This window comes from Pimephales promelas, chromosome 11 (genome assembly GCF_988280905.1).
Source record: "Pimephales promelas chromosome 11, fPimPro1.hap1.1, whole genome shotgun sequence".
NCBI classification, from domain to species: domain Eukaryota; kingdom Metazoa; phylum Chordata; class Actinopteri; order Cypriniformes; family Leuciscidae; genus Pimephales; species Pimephales promelas.
The window spans coordinates 29,800,008-29,814,664 of NC_142779.1; the positions used below are offsets into that span (position 1 = coordinate 29,800,008).

A 14,657-nucleotide genomic window follows, 5' to 3' on the forward strand; every position below is an offset into this window, starting at 1 on the left:
CGCTGTGTGTTTTTGCAAAACATTACAACGAGGATTAAGACAAACATAATGCATTCAACTAGCTGATTGCTAATAATAGCTAAACTTACCCATCGTTTTGTTTGCCTCCTGTGCTCTGCTCTTTTATCTTATTCCATCATATTACTTAATATCATATTACGCTGGAGCCTTCGTCTTCTGTTTCTCTGTACAGAACTCAAGCATAATCTTTAAATGTCGCCGTTCGTTCTCCGTTATTAAGGTCCCGTCAAGGCAGAACAGGAACCAGGAACATTGCAATAGCCTCCTCCATGCTGGTTTGTTGTAAGACCGTTGCCGTGCTTGTGTCCTACCAGTTCCACTTGGCCAGTGCGAACGCAAGCAGCAAAACCGAGTTTTGGGGAGTAGTTCTTAGAACTGTTTAGAAGTGGACAATTCCTATAACTAAGTTCCTGTAACTACTTGGTCGGAAAGCGGCTAATGTGATAATTACTCACTGCCTGTGGACCTGTCCCTGGACCCAGCACCCTGCACCTGGTGAGACCTGGGTGAACTTGAATGTCCAGTGTCTTAAAATTAGCACATGTAAATTATTAACAATACATACATTACAGACTGCCGACAGTTCAACAGGGCGCAGCTCTTAAAGGGGCCACACTTTATTTCCACTTGTTATAGCATACATCCTACTAAACAGGTACCGGTATACAGGGGGAGGGGATCAGACCGTGAGTGCAGAGACGTCTCTGCGTGAGTGCTATTTACGACAGTACAAGTACTCCACAGCAACTCTAGGGGTCGGTTAAAGTGATGAATACTTACCAGTTAACTTTTTTTCTAGATCCAGCAGAGTCCATCTGGGATGACTTTGTCACCTTTGTTGGTGAAATGGGAAAGGAGGGCGACTTGATATTGGCAGCTAGACAAATGCAGAATATTAAATAAATGGAAGTACCAGTCGTAAAAAATAACAAGTACATTTGTAATCTTATAACATTGCAATTCTATATTAACTACATAGGTGTTGGGAAACCATACCAGTCACATTCTTCTCTTACTCCAATTCGTCAGATTCTGTAATTGAACAAATTAACTTTTTATGCTAATTACTATTTTTAAAAAAATCCTAAAACTTGCAGGCCCCATATGAATTCAGTGTATAGAATTTGATTCAAGAAAAATTCAACAATTATCATAGAAGCATACATAAAACATAATCATCAAAGTTGCGTTTGGTCTTTTTCCTCCTTCCTTCTACTTCCTCATTTTCCTCCTCTTCCTCCTCAACATGGCTCGTCATGTCATATTCATCACATTCACGAATGCTAACTGTAAGGTTAAAGACAGACACTACTATTACAATAAAAATGACCATAATACTAGCATCTTGACTAAGGGTGTTCACCTGATTTGTTTCATTTTGACAGAGGAATGAACATTATTAGATAATTTACAAACCTTACTGGAGGTCATTTTACGTTTAACCAATGTTAATGTCATCCTGAGGGGGGCGTTGATTCAGGAAAGCTGCCTTTTCCCCTTTTTTGGCCATCTAATTATTTTTTTTTTCGAGATCAATCCAGTTGTCTGGGGCAGTTCCCTCCACTTCCTTGCCATGCTCCACCCACACAGCCCTGGCATACACCATGATCTGGTAAGTAAAAAGCACATTCATTAAGGAATAGCACTTTTCCAAACTACTTATCTATGAAACTGCAACAAACACAACTGCCACCAGAAATTAATTATATATATATATATATATATATAATACATGGGGTACACCACACCGGATCATTGTGAGAATTATCCCCCTTACTGCTGATTGATTATGTTGAATCCACCTTTAAGTGCTCTGAACTCAAGTTATGACAAAATATAGAATAGTACATCTAGAAAGAGGTTAATTCGGATAAAACTGCCAACCTTCAAATTCTGTGTTCTATACCATGGAGCAGAGGTATGAGGACGAAACCACCATTTTCATGCCTCGTCCATTTCTTGTGTACAGTATATTTAGCAGTTTTGAGCTGCATGGCTTTTCAAACAACGCTGATGTGTAACGCTGGTGCAGGACATCGCATATCACAATCCCGTCTCCTCTTCTTTCTCTGATAAAAGCAAATCTTTCATCTCGGAAGAACTGTCCTTTTCCTTTGTCAAAACAAACATTCGATGCCGTGCTTCAGGCTGTGTTTTGCTCTTGCTGGCGTTTGCATATTCAATCTCTGATAATCGCCTGGTCACTTGTGCAAGGGGATTTTTCCCACTTCGTACATGTTTTTTGATTTGCTGAAGATGATTTTCAAAAGGGAAACTGGAGATTTCATTCAATGAGCAATTGAAGTGGCGGACATCCTCATGAAGGTGAATCAACCCATGTACATTGTATACTGAAAAATACTTTCCGTATAGGTCAGCACAGCAGATGACAAAGTGTGAGATGAGTTTGTGGGCATATTGAAGGTATGCCTTGCAAGTGCTCTCTTCAGAGTCCAACATAATTGACATGGCTACTGTCAAGGAGAGGAAATGGTAGTACCTTTCAGGAGAGAACACATTCTTCAGTACAACTGGTCCAGTATACAACTAAAACTGTCGAAATTCGATGGCCTTCCACCTGTCCAGCTCTTCTAGACCACGGGGCTGACGAGCAAATTCACTAGGCATTTTTCCTCTTAAGCCGTTTAACTTTTGTGATATTTGCTCCTTTTGCCTTACACGGCAAAGTGTTGGGCCCCGAGTCAAGAATATTAACACTGAATACTGCACTGAAAGCTTCATCTGTTCGCAAGGGGCATCCCTGTTCATTGAATATCACTCTTCTATTGATATAAGCACCCTTGGCGATGCACCTCTCACAACTGTGATTGGCATTATGTTTCTTAATGCGCTTCAGATAAGCTCTTGCTGGTGCGTCACAGATCAATGCTTGAATATGAACAGTGTTGGTCTTCTCTTCATGAATTATCCCATTGTCTGTGAGATGCTCACACTCCATCAAAAAATCCTCAAGATATTCTTCAAGAGGATACGGTTTCTTGTCACCACAAAAGAGAGCTACCACAAATGGCTCAAAGTTGTGAAACTTCGCGAGTATTGGCCAGAACTGGAATTTGCTGCTTTTGAAGAGTGAATCAATATTGATGCTGAGGTTTACTGAATCATGATCATGTCTGAAAGACGTTGTCTGAGATCGTAAATGACAAATCCCCTTTTCTAACCCAAAATAAATATATTGCCCACTGCATTTTGGCTCAGATCCTGTGGATTGTGGTGTAGCAAGAAGTGTTCTTGCATCCTTTGGTAGCAGGTGTCCTTGCTTTCTTAATATAGTCAATAATTCATTTAAGGAACTTTGTGTGGTTTTGTTCTTTGTAGACCATTGTCTTAAGTTCTCTTCTAAATCGGGAACATCCAATTCAGCATCATCATTTAGAACTTCTTTTTCTGAATCAGAAGTCACATAATCCAGATCAGTGTCAAAGTCTGATTCATCTGTTGTTACAAATAGAGACTACAAATAGAGGTATGTGCGCTGGCTGAATTAACATCACTTTTATTAATATATTTCTTATCTACTGCCGTCGGATTGACCGTGGTCACTCTTAATAACACCGCTCACATGGCTGTGCACTTGTAATGACAAATCAAGGATGTTAAGAGGCTAAAAACGCAGGTTTAGAACATACCCTATTGAAGTCAACAGGGTACGAATTTTAAAAAGACGATAACATGGTGTATGCAACACAGATTTTTTGTCATTTTTGTCTGTACTGACAGCACTCCAAATGTACAAAAAATTAGCTAAATGTTAAAATTGACCAGAGTTCTCCTTTATGTTAGTTAAAAATCTACAAATGTTAGTAAAAGCTAATTTCAAAATGTATAGAAATATCAACGTCCACCAGAGTTGTTGCCCGAAAATTGAATGTTAATTTCTCTACCATAAGCAGTCTCCAAAGTCTTCGTTTCAGAGAATTTGGCAGTACATCCAATCGGCCTCACAACCGCAGGCCACGTGTGACCACACCAGCCCAGGACCTCCACATCCAGCATCTTAACTTCCAAGATCGTCTGAGACCAGCCACCCGGACAGCTACTTCAACAATCGGTTTGCATAAACAAATAATTTCTGCACAAACTGTCAAATACAGCCTCAGGGAAGTTCATCTGCATGCTCGCCGTCTTCAACGGGGTCTTGACCTGACTGCAGTTCGTCATCATAAACGAAGCAATTGCTCACATTTGATGGCAGCTGGCACTTTGGGATGTTTTTTTCCGGTTCTCACTGTACAGGGTAGATGGCAGACAGCGTGTATGGTGTCGTGTGGGTAAGCAGTTTGCTGATGTCATTGTTGTGGTCAAGTGGCCCATGGTGGCGGTGGGGTTATGATATGGGCAGGCATATGTTATGGACAACGAACACAGGGGCATTTTATTGATGGTATTTTGAATGCACAGAGATACCGTGATGAGATCCTGAGGCATGGGTGTGCCATTAATCCACAAACATCACCTCATGTTGCAGCCCTATGTTGCAAGGATCTGTATACAATTCCTGGAAGATGAAAACATCCCAGTTCAACCAGAAAGACTCGAGAAATAAAATGATGTAACAAAGCATCCATGTATTGGCTGACCAGCAAGCAATTATTCATAAAGTTCTGTAGCAAATGCAACATATAATAATATACATTTAATGTATTAAAGGGGGCCGAAGGCCAATTTAGCTCAAAGGGAAATGATTCATTGATTTGAAATGAATCTATGGAACCGAATCACTGAACCGAGCAAACGACTCGTTTAGAGTTATAACCTTTGCAAGGATATAAATACCAAATCTATAGTGAAACACTATGTCTTAGCAAGGTAACTTTAGATTGAACAGTACAAGACATAAATGTGCAAACACGACACAAGGCAATTATCTTTACAAATATATGGAAGACTTTATTAGCTATTCTAACCACAAAACTAAGGTCTAAACATAATCACGCACACACACACATTCATACAGTCGCGAAAGGGAAAGAGTGAGTTGGAAAGAGTGAGAGAGAAAGTTTCAACTTTCTATATGCACGAAAAACAAGACCTGAAAGGACCACCAAGCATTAATTTAAACCTTCGTTTCTTAGAGAGGTTATTCAATTTACATTAAAGCACCAGTTCAGCTAAGAGTCTGGAGTACTTGCTTGCGTCTCTGCGTGGCTTAGGGGATTCGTTTGTTGCGTTGCATCGAAGGGCGGTTCCCTGGGTCCTCGTGGCGGATTGTCTTTAAAGTGCCTGGATGGAAGATCCTGAGCTTGCCTGTCACGTGTGACTAGTAGCCGAATGAAAAGTCTTTACGATTTCGAAGCGCGTTGCAGGAAGACGTTTAAAAACGAACTTTGCAGCAAACTTAACTCTGAACCGAGACTTTTCACGAAAAAGAAAATAAAGGAAAGAAATGGAAGTAAGGCGAGTCGGATGGCTTGAATGAGCTGAATTGTAACCCTGATCTTGATGGGTTCTTCGTCTGCTGGTCGAATTTGGTCTAGTCGATGTAGAAGCATGCGCACACGCTCTTTGTTTCAGAGAGAAGCAAGAACAAAACACTCTCTTGCTGGTTTTAGAGAGAGGCACGAACTTAACAGTTACAAACTGAACGAACGAGAAAACTGAGCAAAAACAAACAACGAACACAAAACTGAACACAACATGAGGTCTTGTTCCTTTGTTTGGATCTTTAACTTAAACTCTAGTCCAACCTCCTAGAAACTTCTGGCCAATGAGATAATGGCATGATTTTAGGAGGTGGATCTACTTCTTGCTTATCATAATTTATGCATGGTCTTTGAGCTGGTCTCCAGCACTTAGCAGAGAGACAAAAGACCATAGTTTAAACCTTATGATTATTATAATCATAAAAAAACCCTTTTACGTAGATTTCAATCAAGCCATCTTTTGCATTAAGAGAATATGATTCGTTTAAGAGATACGAGGCATTCACACTTCTAATGGTTGTATAACAATTACAAGAGTTAATAAGTAACATTAATTACATGATTAATATGTGATCTAAGCATTATCAAACACATATATTGTATGGACATTAGCAAACATAGGATTAACTGCTTGAGCAGAAGTCCATTGAAAATGGTTCTGAAGTGAGTTTGATTTCATGTGGGAGATCTCCGATCTCAACCGTAAGGTTACTGAGAGTTCAACTCGTAGGGGGACGAGGAAAGGTGTTCTGTGGAACATCTCTGTCAGGGGATCAAAGGGGTCTTTGTTGTGAGCCTCTCGTTCCACCATTTTGGAGCCGATTTGTCTTAGTAAAACATTAACATATTGTCACGTTCGTCCTGTTTAGTGTCCATCTCTTGGGCCTGCGGGGCAATAAAAAGTCTCCTGAGGGGGTTTTATTATCCCCCAAAGCAGACCCTTGGCGCCGTTCCGTGACACTGGAATGTGGGCTCTAGAACTTTTTGAGTGTTGAAGCCATGTGAATTAATCCCATGAGAGATTAATTTGATTAAGTTGTGTTTGATTCGCCTCGATTCTCTACAGTTCTTTGGCGTAGGCCCCATCCATAGTTCATAATTTGAGGGTAGCGGATCAGCATCTCCTGCCTGAAGACGAAGGCAGGGGCGAAGCCGACCCCCCAAAAGTAAGTGGATTGTTGATCCACCGGGACGGGGCCAGCCCTACCCCCAAAACTGGCAGTCAGGCCTCGATAGACCACAGATTTAGCCATGATAGCCACTTATAGACAGGTCTCAATAGACCACAGATATAGCCGTGATAGCCGGACATAGACAGGTCTCGATAGACCACAGATATAGCCATGATAACCAGACATAGATAGGTCTAGATAGACCACAGGTATAGACATGATAGCCACATATAGACAGGTCTCAATAGACCACAGGTATAGCCGTGACAGCCACATATAGACAGGTCTCGGTAGACCGCAGATATAGCCATGATAGCCAGACATACAGATAGGTCTCGATAGACCCCAGATATAGACATGATAGCAACACATAGACAGGTCTCGATAGACCACAGATATAGCCGTGATAGCCAGATATAGACAGGTCTCGATAGACCACAGATATAGACATGATAGCAACCTATAGACGGGTCTCGATAGACCATAGAACTTGGAACTTTTGTTAAACCCAGAGTTTCTTGGGTTGGGTGTCAGTAAGAAAATATGGTGGAACAACGTCTGTACTGACATTAAACTAGTAAAATTAATGACATTGTTATTTTTTGCATTAATCATAACAACAGAAATTATAAGAAATTCCTGTTGTAAGAGTTGCTAATGATGGACGCTGGGCATTAATGTCATGGTAACATTCCAGGTGAAGATAATGAGTAAAATGCAATGTCATTAATTTTTCTCTTGTGTCATGTTTTAGAGCAGGGGTGGGGGACCTTGGTCCTGGAGGGGCCACTTTCTTGCAGAGTGTAATTCCAACCCTAATCAAACACAACTGAGCAAGCTAATCAACATCTTCAGGATTACTAAGGCTACACTTAGGTGAGGTTTTTTTTTTTTTTTCAGAGTTGGAGCTAAACTCTACAGGACAGTGACCCTCCTGGACCAATGTCCCCCACCCCTGCTTTAGAGAGATTTTGCTCCATTTACAAATGATAGACATGATTAAAGATTATTATTTATTTTTTTTGTAACATTATTACAAGTAAGCATCTTGCTCTCCACTTCTAAGGCTCTGCCTTTCAGAGTGAATAGGACATAGGGATGCACACTTCTGATGACAGTATGTTTTCAATGGGATTGCGCCATAATTTAATGTTACTCTTATATTATAGGAAGAAATTTACATACAATTAACAAAAAATACAGAGTGGAGAATAGAAGGGCTGCACTGGAGCAGAACAGTTGATTTGTTGCTCTGTTGATCACCAGTGTCATAAATAGTCCCTGGTGGACCCTTTTATTTATGGTCAAACCACTACACATGTGCTTCATTAATATTTCAACACAGTCTTTTGATATCCGATAGGAGCAAAGCTGCATTTGATATGCAGTGCAGTCGACCATTAGATATAGGGCAGTGTCATGCTTTAAAGAGATTTTGCTCCTTTTTCAAATTATAGACATGATTAAAGGTTAAATGCAAATGCCAAGTACATCCAGATAATTCTGAAAACAGCAATTACCAAAATGTAAGTAATGCCACTGTGGCACACTTGAATCCTGATGGCAACCACTGTGAAATTTTATTAGGCACTTATTTTGTTTTGGTGGTTGTTATTTGTTAATTTTCTTGGAATATCTGCTGGGAACATTTATTTATTATGATGTCATACAGAAACACTAAAAGCAGCTGAAGAGGATCAACGGTCATCCAATGACACCAATCCTTCATCTTCTCAGTCAGTCTCTCAATTTACTTAGAAACTGTAATTTGTTTGTTGGAGTATTTATGTGTCAGACAGGAAGTTTTTGTTTTATACTTTGCAGTTCTGGGCGTAAAGTTCATGATGGTGGCAGTGAAGATGGCTTCATGCCTGCTGTCCCTTGTCCTTGTTGAAGCCAAACTTTAATCATTGCTTTGAATAATACATGCACAACACCCAGAGATATTTGTATTCTCAAAAGTCTTTTAAAGGTGCCATATGTAATAATTGAGGTAAAAATATCAACAAAAGAAAAATGAGCTACACGCATCAAAAGAATGAGAAGAAATAAGTGCAATGATGTAATTAAAAAACTAACAAGTTATAGTGCTGTCGAGATATAAACCTAAATTAGCATGAAATAAAATAGCATTAAATTACTAGCCCCGGCCCGGATTAGTTAGTTGGAATAGTTGGAATTCTGTTAAACATGGTATTACTTCTCCTGTTTACTGTCGCAGCTATTTACAATAGAGCAAAAACCCATGACTGTAAACTACGCTTTTACTATTTATAAATTGCTGACTCTGTTACCCAAACTCTGTCTCAGGTGATGCGGTTATTACTCCGTCAAAGTAGCAGTGCTTCGCCTTCAGAGAATAGTTCCCAGGTTTTATACGGTTAAAAGATGTCTGTGTCTCATATGGCCTTGATATTTGCACACTCTGTGACTATACAAACCACAACATGTAAATAGGAAAACGTTTGCGTTATTTTGTCACTCATTTGGATTAGTATGAAAGCTGCAACCATTCACATCCAGTCTTTGTGCTAAGCTAGGCTAGCGGTGGGTGCGTCAAACAGACTTATAGCACGCACGGAGATGAAAAAGGTATGTATGGACTTATCTAACTCTGGGGGGTAAGGTGAATAGGCTAAAGTCCCAAAAAGTCGGAGTGTTCCTTTAAAGAAGAGACTGCCCGAACCGGAACTTGTCCAGATGCTGAAACCGCTGGATAAACGCTTTTGGCCACAGCAACACAGCACCCGTATCCTATATGGGGAAACTGAAGTTTGAGCATTGGCAAAAGCAATGGGAGAACCAACCCGAGAGGCTGTCGAGGAGTTCCGGGACTTTAAATTGCAAAACAGAGCACCAGGGAAAACGCTTTTCAAACTTCAAACAGCAAGTCTGACCTACTTGCCATCCTCAGCTGAGTGTGAGAGGGGATTCTCTGCCGTGAATTCTACTGACAGCAAGTATCGCAACAAGTTGCGTGAACAAAGCCTCTCTTCGCTTCTCTTCGTGGATCTGAATGGACCCCCTTTGGAGCAATTTGACCCTCTGCCTTTTGTATCATCTTAAATTAAAGATGGTCACCGACCCTCAATATCCTGGGTAACAGGACGGAAAACAAAGACAGAAGACCCCAGGCCTCTGTGGTCACTTCTGATTTAAGGTAAGAATCATGGAATTACTTACTTGATCTGTGCGTTTGTGAGGATTGGTCCTAATCCCATTTAATATTGATGCGTTTTTTTATGATTGTTATGCGAGTTATTCTGTTTTTATCATGATTTGCATGATGTAGCCTAGGCCTAAGCGCACGGTTGATTCAGAACCATGGACCGAGCTGTTTGCCCTAACATTAGCTTCGTTTCCATTACCCTTCAATTTGCGCAAATTGAAATTGCGAAATGAAAATATGCTCAATGGAAACACGTCACTTTCGCAAAAACTCCTATTTATCGCAAAAAAAGTTTTTACGCTTGCATGAGGAGGTTTTTCCGGCAATTCGACAAAGGATTTTTTTTCGCAAAACTGCAATGGAAACGAGTTTTGCGCATTTACAGTCACCTAGAAGACGAAGTGTGTTTTGGGTCCGTGTCCGCAAATAATAATAATAATCTTCATCATTAGCCTATTCTAACATTTATTAGGCTATATGTAGAAGACGCTTTTATCCAAAAAAGGAACAAAGCAATTCGTCACATTTCATTCACGGTACAGGTTGGACAATAATAAGAATAGGGCTAAGATTATCACAAATAAACACACGATTTTCGTGTAATATCGAAGTGTGTGTGTGTGCGACTGTGCGGAGTTTGGAGCACCCACTGGACGGCAGACAGGTGCGGGCGTGCCGCGAACACTCGCATTTTCCTATCAACAAACAACTTAAAATACTTCATCATTTCTGGTTATACAGAAAATAATACAGCAATACATTATTCGCAACTACTTTTATTTGCATAATATGTCACAATAACAAGAAAACGTTGTGCTTTTGTAAATTAAAATGAAACAGTCAGGCCGCTTTCATGGTCTTCGTGAACTGGAGCGCGAGAACTGAAACAATATCAAGTTCAAATGACAAACACCTGTCTGTGTTTTCAGTAGGCCTAATTGGCGTGAGGAGAGCGCATATAAGCGGGCCGTGCGGACAGCTGTGTGAGAGAGAGACTGGGAGCTCGTGTAGGCTACGTATTCTAAGTGAAAGTGACTTCTGAAAGCTGTATCCAGCGGAAAGAGTAGTCTACAAATTGTATCCAGTGAAGCTGTGTTCAGTGGGAAGAGGATTACTACATCTGTATACAGAAAGATGTGTCCAGCCGACAGAGTAGTAGTATTAGTTATCATCTGTTTCTGTTGCCTTTTTGATTTTTTGAGTTAACGTTATTTGAGCGCGAGTGCGCAACCACGCGCTGTGAAACAGCCTTGTAAATAAAAGTGCACGAGTTCCAGCATTCGCCGACCCTGTGTCTCCTTCCACCATCACCCACACACAACAAACATGTTTTGCATCACACACTGTTTTAAATGCCCGAACATACCCCAAAAGCGTTAAAGTCAGTCAGGGTCAGGGAGGATCAGGAAAATAGGGCTCCCCCGAAAGCCACTTTGTAATTCGAACCCTGACACCAGATACACGTCTGCAGTGTCTTGCGTCACCAGCGTCACTGACCGCGGCTTGACAACGTTTGACATGATCTACTGCCGACGTACAAATTAAAAAACACAGACACAGCTGGATCATTTTCATATAGACCAATCCAACCTGGCAGTGCAAATAAGCGACTCATTTAAGCCATGCTTTTTAGGGTGTTAAATAATGGTGCAAATGCCAGTATACTGACTAGTGCAAACCTTAGTAAATCACCTTGCATGATTCAATTAAATATGCTCCTCCTATATATTTTGCCTCAGAAAAGGAAACCACAAAAAAAAACTCTTTCCACGCCTTTTCAGCACAACACTTTAGTAAACCCTTTTTAACACCAAAAGAGGGTTTATGTTAGAAAATCTGGCCCCATAGAGAGGCCTTTGCTCTCCCTTCACAACACACTACACACACACCACAAGTTCACCTTCCAAAAGTAGAATCGAAACTTACTGACCTGCCAAAGCACACAGCACAGTCCCCCATTAAGGTCAGTAATGCACCTTATAGAACATGTTGAGGTCGCGTATGTAAGCTGAATCCATAGTTTATTTGGAGATGTTTGGAGAACACTGGCATAATGTTCTATAATGTTCTATTGGTTTGGTTTTTATTGGTTGGTCAGAACTGAACAATATGATTTGAAATGAAATGGGTTATAAGAAATGAGTAAGTTGCGGGGCAGCTCATCCACTGTAAAGTTATATGTCATAAGGCTTTTTAAGGTCAATAAAGCAGGTGGTTCAAATAAAAATGCCCCTCAGGGGCCTGAAGCCTGTTACAATATTCTGTATGTTATGCAGGTCTGAAGGACAGATTCTTGGAATGCCACTGCACTGTCCAAAGAACTGAACATTGTCTTCGATTTAAAAACAGAGCGTTCAAGCGTGAAACAGGGGGTAATGAGTGTGCCGAATGTATCAGTGAAGAGGCCTGTGTGCTGCAAAAGTGGCTGATGCAGTTATTAACCTGCCTACATGGGCAAATATTAACATCACTTAAGCCGGAAATTAGAAATACATTTCCATAACTTCAGCTTGCAGAGAACATTGAAAAGACTGACACTAAAATGTGTTTCTCCCAGAGGCGAAATAACAAAGTACATGCTACCCATCTGAGAGAATGCATTGCAGTTCAACCTCACCGTGGGGCTCAGTGTCAAAATTATCTTCAGGTGCCTTCCATTCCAAAGCCAAGCGTTCCTGAGGTTAATGCGTTTTCTGAACCGATGTTGTTTTTGTTTTCACCCTCTTGTCACAATGCATGAGATGTTATATAAAATGATGAGCCAAATAATGGTGTGTAACCAAAATAAGACACTAAGGCCTACATCTTCAGTTCACAGTGTGTTAACTCACATTGATAAACCATAAATTGTGTGGTTGCAACTCAATATTTAAAGCTGCCAAGTGTACAAGCGAGGTCTCACTATTGTTCAACCAGGCATAATGGAGGGTGAGTGGTCTGTGCAACTTGTTATGATTGTTGGTGCAACCTACAGATCATTTTAATTTTCATGCAGGGATTTAATTAAAACATGTAATTAAAACTCTCACCCACTTATATTCATAGTTTAATCATAACAGTTCTTGGAATAGATTTAAACAATATTTGTTGATCAGCATTTGAGGAAACATCTAAAAAATGTGTATGAATACATTGAATATAATTTGAGCTGCTGCAAGGAAAGAAGGCATAACCTTTTTGTCCCACAGTGTAGATCATACAAAAATAAATGTTTACTTTTTTTGATTGCTAAACGACAGTGAGCACAACTCGAGCTAAATGTGCAAAACTCTAACTACAGTCTGCACTACCGAACAGTTACCTGAGCTAAACAACCAGCAAAACTCATTCCAAGCAACACAACTCCTAACACATGGCTTAAAACATGCTCAGTGCAGCCAAATATATGCACAAGTCACTGAGATAACACACACTGTCACTCAGAACACGCTGGGAGTAAAAACACTAGCATCAAACACCAATACAGAAAACAATTTGAACAATTTCAAACAAGTAATATTTTTTTCAAAGAAAAGAGTGACATTCTTTCATATGATTTATTTAAATTTTTAAACATTACAATTCTTTAAGGTAAATGAAAATTAGCAGTTTGCTTCTATAGTCTAATTAACAGAATTACAGTAATGAGAAAAAAAGGTAGAAACTAAAAGTAAATACTGTAATTTGAACAAATAAGACAGGTGGCAGTTTCTCCTGGACGAAATCTCTGAATCAGATGAGCACAAGGACGTTTGTGTTGTGATGTGAACCATCCTAGTTTCGCCTGACTGAACATCCTGGTATCATGCAGTAATTCAACATATAGAAAGAAATACAAACGAGGAGTATTTCACTAATGCGTTTGCCAATGTAACGTTGTGGGAAGAAGGAGGCAGGAACCGGTGAACATTTAAACATTATAATAGTAAAATTAACAAATACAAAACAAAAGTATAAGCCAGCTCCGCATTGACGACTGCTGTCCACACCCACAACAGAAACAAAACACAACATAAAATCAGGCCTGTTCCTCTCTTGATCTGCCGTCGTCGCTCCTCCTTTTTATGCTTCCACTCCTCCGTAAGAGATGCGAGACCGGTGCATCTCACAGGTGTCTTTCATTATCACTCACGCCACCGGCCTCGGATCTTCCTCTCACGCCCTCGTCCTGTTCGCCACAGCCAACTAACTAAAAATTTTGTGTGAAATGAATTTCAAACTCTGGTGGAAGCTAACATTAGCCTTAGATGAAAGAGTGATTTCTCTGATGTTTGCACTGTTCTGGATTGTCTTGCGGAGCTCTTCAATGTGGTGTATTGTAGGAGTTGTTGTCTTAAGTCAAGTCAAGTCACATTTATTTATATAGTGCTTTTCACAATAAAGATTGTATCAAAGCAGCTTCACAGTGATAACATGAAAGTAGTACAACACAGATCAATAATACTGCTAAACACTAAATAACCCCAACTGAGCAAGCCAAAAGCAAGGCGACAGTGGCAAGGAACCAAAACTCCATCAGATTGGATGGAGAAAAAACCTTGGGAGAACCCAGGCTCAGTCGGGGGCCAGTTCTCCTCTGGCTTACATTTATATTGTTTATATATAAATAATAAATATAAATATTGTTTATGCATAAAACGGCGCCATAACATATCGCATGCGTTGAGTCGTCTCCTCACAGGCGTTGGTCCTCTCATCGCAGGCGTTGGGGCATCCGAATCCCCGTGAGAGGCTGGAGACAAAACTGGACCTGACGAACGCCATTTTTCTCGGGACAAGTGTCCCGAGATAACAGCAGAAAGGCAGATGGGAAATAATTAGCATAGCTGATGTTCATAATGATTTCCATTATACGGGAGTCGGTGTTAGAAA

At 40.3% G+C, this 14,657-nt stretch overlaps 1 pseudogene; it reads right to left on the reverse strand.

Annotated features, from left to right (window-relative positions):
- Positions 1 to 1,921: 1,921 nt before the first annotated feature.
- Positions 1,922 to 4,203, reverse strand: LOC148977223 (uncharacterized; annotated as a pseudogene).
- Between the last annotated feature and the right edge of the window lie 10,454 nt (positions 4,204 to 14,657).